Raw genomic sequence first — 8,852 nt, 5'->3', positions numbered from 1 at the left:
ATTCAAAAAAGAGGAAAAAAAAAAACAGAATGAGGAATTTCATATTATCGTTGATTCTTAGAATTTTGAGGCACGTGAGTCAATGATCATATCTCGATTGAAAATATCCAGAGGAAGAAAAAGGCAAAATCAACAGTAGAATTTCTATCTGTAACGTCCTAGTAGTGGAGCAATCTTGATCATATTTCAATACAAACAACATGGATCATCCTGACTATGTTAATGTTGCAATTAAAATCTCACATCTAGTTCCATCTCTGATAAATCAGCAGAGAGGATTCTTATGAAAACTCCAATTGGCTGCAACTTGATCAACTGAATGTTATATTCCTGATTGACATTAGTATAGCATAGATCACAGTTAGTGAATTACATATATATATTATTCATATAAGTTTGATGTATTTAATTATATAGAGCTGCTTTTTTATGAGAAGTAAAACTCTTGCAGTCATTGAGCAAAAACTTATGACATTTTGCCATCTAGAAGGTCCTAAGGGTTGTCAAGTCATTCTTAAATAATATCTCTGAGAATGAAGAGATAATCGATGAACCATTCCAGCTCTACCATTACTTGGAAGTTTCGTATCAGAAGTTTAAGTCGTCGATAACCACATTAAGGAAAGAGAAATGGGTGCGCAGCTACTTTTTGAAGCCCATTACGTATTGTAGGTGATGACTAACGAAAATGTGACTCTTTTCGCATGATTGATGTGTGTTGAATGGCATCATTAATCCTCTTTTTCAATGACCGGCTGTCTTCATTTTTAAGGACTTCACTCTTGAAGCCCACACAAGTTGAAACAAAGACAGGCAAGTTCAAGACATGTGGCTGTCTAAATCTTTTTCTGATTTATTTCTACCAAAGAATCGCAAACGGTTGATTCTTGTCTAAACTCTTTTGGTCGATTGGCGCTCCTAGTCATAACACATTATCGATGCAAATATTTTGGCACTATTCTTGAGCAAGCAAGACGTGACCGACGCATGGAACCGAGTAACTCATTACTCTAAATACTCGACAATGTCTAGAAAACATCAAGGGCATTGTAATCTTCATCAAGCAGCAATTAGCCGTCTTCTCTCTGAAATTCTTCCTCTAAAAACGAGGCCAGTTAGAAAGCTAGAAGTCGAGCCTGTCTTCACACAACGTAACCCAAAAGAAGTCATTTTTTATGAGCTTGAAAGTGTCCATCGTGGCCAAGTATGAGCTTGTCATGGCATTAGTCCTTAGTTTGTCCCTTCTTTGCTTAACGAGCGCCGGCTATCCTGACATCACCGCCGACTTTGTGCTCCCCCCAAACGTCACTAATGTCGATGGCAACTTCTTCACATACACCGGCGTGAGGTCTCTCGTGGAGTCCAATCCCCCGACTGCCTTTAACGTGACGAAAGTGAGCGCAAAGGAGTTCCCTGCTCTTGAAGGGCAGAGCGTTTCGTTCGCGGTCCTCAAATACTCGGCCGGCTCAGTGAACCCCCCTGCACACGCACCCCCACGGATCAGAGCTACTGTTCGTCATTACGGGTCTCTCGAGGTCGGGTTAGTCGACACGAGCAACAAGCTCTTCACTCAGACCCTCCAAACTGGTGACATGTTCATACACCCCAAGGGGCTCGTCCACTATCAGTGCAATGCTAATCAGACCAACTTCGCAATAGCTCTTTCCGAGCACGGGAGTGCGAGCGCGGGAACCGTGTCAGTCCCTTTGTGCGTGTTCGCGACTAACATCGACAACGGAATTCTGCGTAAATCTTTCAAGACTAAAGTTACCACCATTCAAGCACTAAAGGCTGGCCTTGCACCCCCCCTAACAGCATGAGAAAGAGAATGAGAGAGATAGAGAGCGGTCGGTCAACTTTGGATAGGTGGTGGTTTTCGGGCCTGAAAGGTTTTAAAAATAATAGCATATCTAAAATTAGAAAATAAAATAGTATTGAACATTCAAAGATAAATCATGTATTATGATAAACCTCAATAAAGCCATAAAAATATGAATAAACCATCAAACCCTTTTTTCGGCCGAAAAAAATACCATCAAACTTCAAATGTGACGAAACTAATGAATTTTCAGTTATTTTGAGAATTGTATATTAGAATTTTGAAATTTGATAATGGTAAATATCTTGGAAAAAAATTTAAATACAAAAGAACAATCTTTATCGACCTTCTTTTGGGCTCGGCCTATGGACCGGGCCCAGAAAAGCCATGCCCGATCTGTTCAAACCGGGCCGAAAGAAATGCACCAACCTTAACATTCACTTTAAAGTGGCAGATAATGGAACTTGGATTTGGAATCAGCTATCACCAGACATTCTCATAACCAGCAGTCAACTGTCAACTCATCCATTGTGTGATCTGGTCCTGTTGTCAATGTTAGTGTGCTTTGCCTTTTTAGTTGTGAAATACCTGGTAGCAACCGCCCCAGTAGAAAGCAACCCCAGCTTCCTCCCTCTTATTTATAAGCAACCTTCAATCGCTAAAGCTCACACGCAGTCCCCAAGTGCCCTGACGATCCATTCCACCTCAGTCTTCAGTCTTCATCTCCTCAAGGTGAGCATAATCTAGCAATCATAGTCTTGTGTTTCTTTGGCTATTCCACTGCACTTTACGGTGACAAAACCTGATTTGGGATGCTTGGTGAGGTTCTACTCTGTTCCGCTAAGTTTCTGTTTCTAGATATCACTGGCTCAATTGAGCTTTGAAGTTCGATTTGTCTGCAGCTGTCCTATCTAGATTTTTACAATGAAAACTATTGTTGGTTCAGTAGATATTGTGCTGTCGGAGTTTTCTGAGATCTATAACTTAGATTTTCATGGGTTATTCATGTTTATGGATGCCCTTTTAGTTCAGCCTGGTCTGGTTCTGGATCTCGTTTGGGCGAAGTTTCGTCTTCCTAAATTGAGAGTATTCGAATCGCTGCTATGAAATATCTGATTGTGTCATCTCCTAATCGCGATAAACTGGAGTCCCTTTAGCATTTGGGATTTCGATGCTCGATTTCTGTACTCGGCCAATATTGGACATGTTATAGAAATTTGAGGAGCTATACTTTTTTTCCTTAATTCTCTAATCTGACAAGTAATTGCAACTGAGATATGATAATGGCTGTAATGGCTGTTCTGTTCTCACTTTATTTTCTTTTTCTTTCCTTTTTGTTTATGCTGTAATGATCCCGTGACAATGTTATGTGATGCGACTCAAACAAAAGAGAAACGAAGCGTATGAAGGTACTTTCACGCGCTTAGTTATATTTAGGTGACCTAATGAAAATGGTGCGTTTGAACAGTAAATGTATCTTTGTATGAACCAATAGTCAATCCAATGTGTCCTGTCAGCATTATCCATCGCTAAGACAAGCATCGCCATCTTAAAAAATTTTGGGACTTACAGCAATTATCCATTTGTAAACTCAAAGCTAAATAATGCTAATCTATTAGATATGCAGTCTGGCTTACCCAGAAGGAAAGATGCATTAACCCCCTTATCCATGCCTATACAGATTGAGATGGAACCTGTGGAAAATTGTGGTGGAGGATAGCCAACAGTATGAGGCAAGGGCTAGCAATTTTTGTTGAAAATGAAGTCTCAGGATGAAGTTCGGGAAGAAGGTCTCATGATTGGATTATAGGCGATGGGAGGTATGGGATTACAACTTTAGCTAAAATTCTTTACAATTCTATTTTTGGAAATTTCGAAGGTTCCACTTTTCTCAATTGCCTCAAAGGTTTGAGAGATTCCGAACACTGGAATTTGGTTCGTTTGTAAGAAAAATTGCTATCCACTCAACAATGTCGTTGCCCCTCAACTCAAGTCATGCACTTGTAGGGTACCAACTCAATCAAGTCATGCAGTTGTAGGATCCCATTCTCATCTACTCCACTAGCTGCTTCAAGATCACAACTGTCAACAACACTTATGTTCTACTCCACCCGTTGAAAAAACAAGCAATGTGGAGAAAAAATCTCCTTCTCATCATAATTCAACCATCATAGCTTATTTTATGGTTTGGTCCGAGCTTATGTTGAATTTATTCGGGTCACTTTCCCAATTTACATTTGCTACTAGCACAGAAGGCAGAACCCAACATCTCCGGTGCTAAAGAAAGGTGTTGAGTGTATTGCAGAGCTCTATCAACAAGATCTCTCCTTATTTCTATGTTTCTGTTCCAGAAGCAAACTTCTTAAAAGTTCACAAGCCTCAAAATCCTCTGGAATAGTATGTAATGATGATCAACTTCTCATACAAAGCTCCAGCTAGAGCATCTATGTTATCCACACCGTCAAGAATAAGGAGAACTCTTTTGCAACAAATTCTCTCTTTCATTTAGCTAATTCCTCCAGCAACACTGGTCACGGTTGTTTCTTTTGTCATTAATATCCGGGATAGCAATTTTCCTTGCAAACGAACAAAGTTTTAGGAATCTCTCGAAGTTCCTTTGATGCCATCAAGAAAAGCGGAACCTTTAAAATTTCTAAAAATCGAGTTGTAAAGAGTTTTAGCTAAAGTTGTCTTCCCCATACCTCCCATCACCCATAATCCAATGGTGAGACATTTCATATTCAGCATTGATTTCAGCTTCGCTGTTCTCTCTATTTAAATGTATATTGGGCAGAAGAAGAGAGCAATTCCAGACAGGGCATACCAAATACCAAATCATTATTTTTCTATCAGAGAATTTGTTCAATGTGAAAGGGTGTAGATGCGTTGAAGTTGGAACAAATCATTCACAGTCCATGTAGCCTCACCTCTTCCTCCTCTTTTCATTGAGTTTGCTTTTTGAGGTATGCTACTATCTACATTACAACTTCAGGTTGATTTTATACTCTCTTTCTTAGATTTAGTTGATACTCAGTTGTGATTCTGGTTCTTAAAAGGAGGGAAAAGATGCAATGACCATCCCTTTGGACCCAAATTCAAGGAAAGTCAGACGTTTCTTCCTGTATTCTAGTAGTGTACCTCATTGTATCGTTTCCGCCTTTTCTAGGAGACTAGCATAAAATAGATTCATAGTCTGCAAATTTAAAAATGAATGAGTGCGCTTGAAAGTCAAAGCTATGTGCCTCTTTTAAACGAGAAAGTCGGCCTAAGTAAGTGAATCACAAAGTCATGAAAAAAACTCTTCAATCTCATGAAACAAGTAAATTGCGACCTGAACTTCGAGTATTATCGTTTTGGTATTACATCGGCTGAAGTTTCCCTTGTGCTTGCTTTTGCATACTCACTTCGTTCGTGAAGATTCATATGCACACAATGTCTAGTCTACATGTGGTCCGTATGCTAAACCAGTGATGATAAGGTACTAGGTAGTTTTAATCTAGTAGATTATGTCGATCGCATTTATAACTCAAATTTTCCTACAATTTGTGTTGTAAGTTTTGTTCAACACAGGGGTGAGTCTATGGTCCTCGAGAGGCATCGTGTGTCCCGGAGAACGTTGAGATCCATTGCATTTTAATCCAACGGTAAAAGATTGTAAAGGTATGGTGCGTCTTGGGACCCCAGAGTTAACCCATAATGGATTTTTGTGATCGGATTACTGAACTTCGATTTAATTGCACAGTACTAGTAAGTATCTATTTCTTGTACTTACATTCATTTTGACTGCAATCTAGCCAATACTATGAGGAAATGCAAATGTTGCAGGCACGTGGAAATGGTGTGGCATCTGGACGATTGGTCAAGTGTTCATGGCATCCATCACTTAAGCATTTTGCCGGATTATTAGTCGAATTCCTGTCGATGTGCTTAAGATACCAAGAAATTATGAAAGTTCAATGCATCTGGTTTTAAAAAATAAAGTTCAGGGACTTGATTGCAAAATCCACTAAAGTTCAATATACTTACAAGTAGAATTGACCTTGACTGTCACCTCTCTCTCTCTCTTGTTTGAGAGTGTGACCTTTAGGTGTATCCACTCGACTAAGAATAGACAAAAAAAGATTACACTAACTCTTTTGTTAATGTCGCGCATACGAGATAAAAAGAGAGAATATGACAGCCAAACCGGGATTGTTCCAGCAAGAGGGAAGACAAAGCAGGAATCAACATGAGTTGTCTATCAGCTGCTTCTGGCAAGATCAGCTGATATCGCTCAATTTCTGTGATGGAAATAAGCAAATGAAAAGGATCGAAGGAAGCAATTTTTTTCTCTTATACCATGCTTGGCATTCTGTTCTCTTTCTCTTCTATAGCAAAAAGTCAACAATGTTTGTTCGTCAACTTGTCCAGGGCGCAAGACAAAGCACAAGAGACTTATGCCTTACTTTTGCAAAGTACTGCGTTTGTCACATTGTAAGGTGTTACGATTGTTTTCTGACGTGGCGATAGTTCGTCGTAAACAAAGTGCAAAAGGGTTGTAGGAAAAGAGATTGTACTGTACATTGTTTGCCTAAGAATTTTCATCTGGTTGGCCAGTTCATACTATTGTTACTCCATAGATCAGCGCAAGAAGAGGGATTTGAAAACGATCCATGATCAGAGATGGCCCATCATGCCTAACAATTGCATGGAAAGCCTTGTGCATCGATTCCATAACATGGACAATATATTCTTGTGTGTTGTGGATGGTTGATGAACCTGTGTGTCCAAATCTGAATGGAAAGCCTTCATTGTTCCTATTTCCTACAAGGAATCACTTTACAGTGTGCCCTGCGGTAACTGAGCTTATTGTATTCAATTATTTTTTGCGGGTTGCGGTGGATACTTACAATCTCTTCAATCTTATCACATCGGTCATCTTTATGTTCGATTGACTTCGCTGTTGAAAAGTTAGCATTCTAATCGGTCGGCATTCTAATTGTTAGATTCAAGCCCTCAAGGTGGCGCAAAATTCGCCCATCAACATCGTAACACTTTATCATGTGTCCTCGATGCCGGAATCTCTCTAGGGCAAGATGATTGTGTTATTAGAATGCGATGATCATGCTGTATGCACAATTAGGCTATAAAATACTTTTGACATTTTTCTGGAATTGTTGTATTGGACCCTGTGTGTCCGACGACTTGGCCAAATGACCATCCATAAAGTAGTAAATAATTAAGAAAAATAAGTTAAATTAAGGAGGCAATCTTAGAATCTTGCTGTCATTAACTAAGCAACTCAGTACAACGCACAATGAAGCTACTTGCTTTGCTTTTCCAAAGCAGGTAGAACGAGATGATGGGTTTTGCAGTGGACCAAAGAACACTCCCCTCATCATCATCTTCTTTTCCGTTCCAAAGTCATATTTGGTATTTCGGTCAATGCCATTGAATCAGATAACATGATAATCTGCATTCATTTGGGTGAAAGTGACGTCCGAAGAATCCAAGAACGCTTCTTTCGGCATCCGAAGCTCGACTATATGGTTGTTGTCACCGTGGCATCTTCGTAATTTGCTCTGTATTGTGATTCCTACTGTATCTGCAAATTTACGTACGCCAATGAATGTTCGTGTTTGTAAAGGTGCTACGCTCCAAATGCCAAGCTTTTGGTACCTTTAAACTGACTGGGATAGTTTCAAAATAGCCGCAAGGTGCTTCACTTTGTTGGGTGCTTCAAACTTTCTCTTTGTTTTTTTTTTTATTTAAGCGATCGGTGGTGTTCTGGCCAGCTTTTGTGCATCTGAGCACGCTCTCCCGCATCGGCTCGGTGCATTTAGGATTTTCCTCCCGAAGTGCTTCCAATAGACTCGAAGCTACGGTCACGAGGAAAGTAGCAAATTCTCTTATCATTTAAACCAACACCTCGTTGGTACAAATTACTCTCGATTCAAGAGACGATTCCCTTCTTGTTTAAAACATCATAATTTGTCTCTAAAACAGGCTGCTTCTATCCAACGCTCTGTTGCCTACCATTTGGAAAAATTGGATTCGTGTTCTTCACCAAATAACCCACAAAAGCGCTATAAATCACCAACCCGTATCGACCCTCTTTCCGAACCGGGTCAGTCCCTTGCCGGTCATCGCTATACTCTATCGAACCATGGGGCCGACGGCCGATGTATTTGAATAATCTATCTACCAACCCAATTGGAATATCGAAATGGAGAGATGGAAATGAAAAAGGGCAACGGCGGTAGTGCAAATTGCTCCCCCTTTCGGCGTGAAGGGAGAAAACCCCACAAAAAAAAGGACCCGAGCGTTTTCCGGTCCACGCCCGTCTCCCTCTTTTGCTTCATCGGAGAATAAACAAGACAGTACACCGCAGGAATCATTGCGAATCGCTCGAACATCATCATAACACCTCCTCCTTCATTACCAAATCGCATGCCTACCACCAAAAACATGAACATGGAGCAGTCCAAAGCACGCCCCACCCTTCCCTAATCAAGATGACAATTTATGGCACGACACAAGGGGCCGGCACGATTTGCAGGAGTGATTAGCAATTCGCAACGCGCGCCTGCTGCTTGAGGATCATCAATGGTGAATCGCGTTCGTACCGAGTTTGATTGGGACCGAATGATTGGTGGATTTTTAATCGGGGTAGATGCATGATAGGGAGCTGCCAATCATGCTAACGATCTCCGTTATCTTTTGGAATAACGGAGACTCGTTGATCACAAATTTCTTTCACATGTCCATGGCAACCCGTTGGACTTGTGGAGGAATCTAATGAGTGTATTTGTTTCGCAGAAAATAAATAATTTGAAAAACATTTAACTAAAGTTGATTGATTATTTGGCTTGCAAAAATGTGTTGACAAATCGTTCATAAAAAGGGAAAAGTACCAGAAAAGTCCTAAACCTTTTTTTTGTGCTAATTGAGTCTTAAACATTTTTGTCATTATGCCAATTCAGTCATTTCGACTAATTTTGAGCGGGTTTTGCTAATGTGGATGCCGGGCGGCCAACGTGACACGGTCAACACT

The 8,852-nt window shown here is 40.3% G+C and overlaps 1 long non-coding RNA gene and 1 pseudogene across 3 annotated transcripts; both read left to right on the top strand.

The window, feature by feature from the left end:
* Window positions 1-1,175: 1,175 nt before the first annotated feature.
* On the top strand, window positions 1,176-1,820 carry LOC115668209 (germin-like protein 9-3; annotated as a pseudogene).
* Window positions 1,821-2,313: 493 nt separating this feature from the next.
* LOC115680877 (uncharacterized) lies at window positions 2,314-5,869 on the top strand. Of its 3 annotated transcripts, none has more exons than XR_004005703.2 (3): window positions 2,348-2,551; window positions 3,501-5,566; window positions 5,645-5,869. It is a non-coding gene; the product is annotated as an uncharacterized LOC115680877 (long non-coding RNA). The 3 variants fall into 3 exon arrangements; XR_008816626.1 differs by having other exon boundaries at window positions 2,356-2,551; window positions 3,501-4,782; window positions 4,876-5,869; XR_004005701.2 differs by having other exon boundaries at window positions 2,314-2,551; window positions 3,501-5,869.
* Window positions 5,870-8,852: the final 2,983 nt, after the last annotated feature.

The sequence above is a fragment of the Syzygium oleosum genome, unplaced genomic scaffold, assembly GCF_021117445.2.
Source record: "Syzygium oleosum isolate NSW1041296 unplaced genomic scaffold, Sole_v2.1 Sole_v2.05, whole genome shotgun sequence".
Classification (NCBI taxonomy): domain Eukaryota; kingdom Viridiplantae; phylum Streptophyta; class Magnoliopsida; order Myrtales; family Myrtaceae; genus Syzygium; species Syzygium oleosum.
Note: the sequence above shows the minus strand (reverse complement) of the source record. Positions and strands in the feature narration are given on the sequence as shown.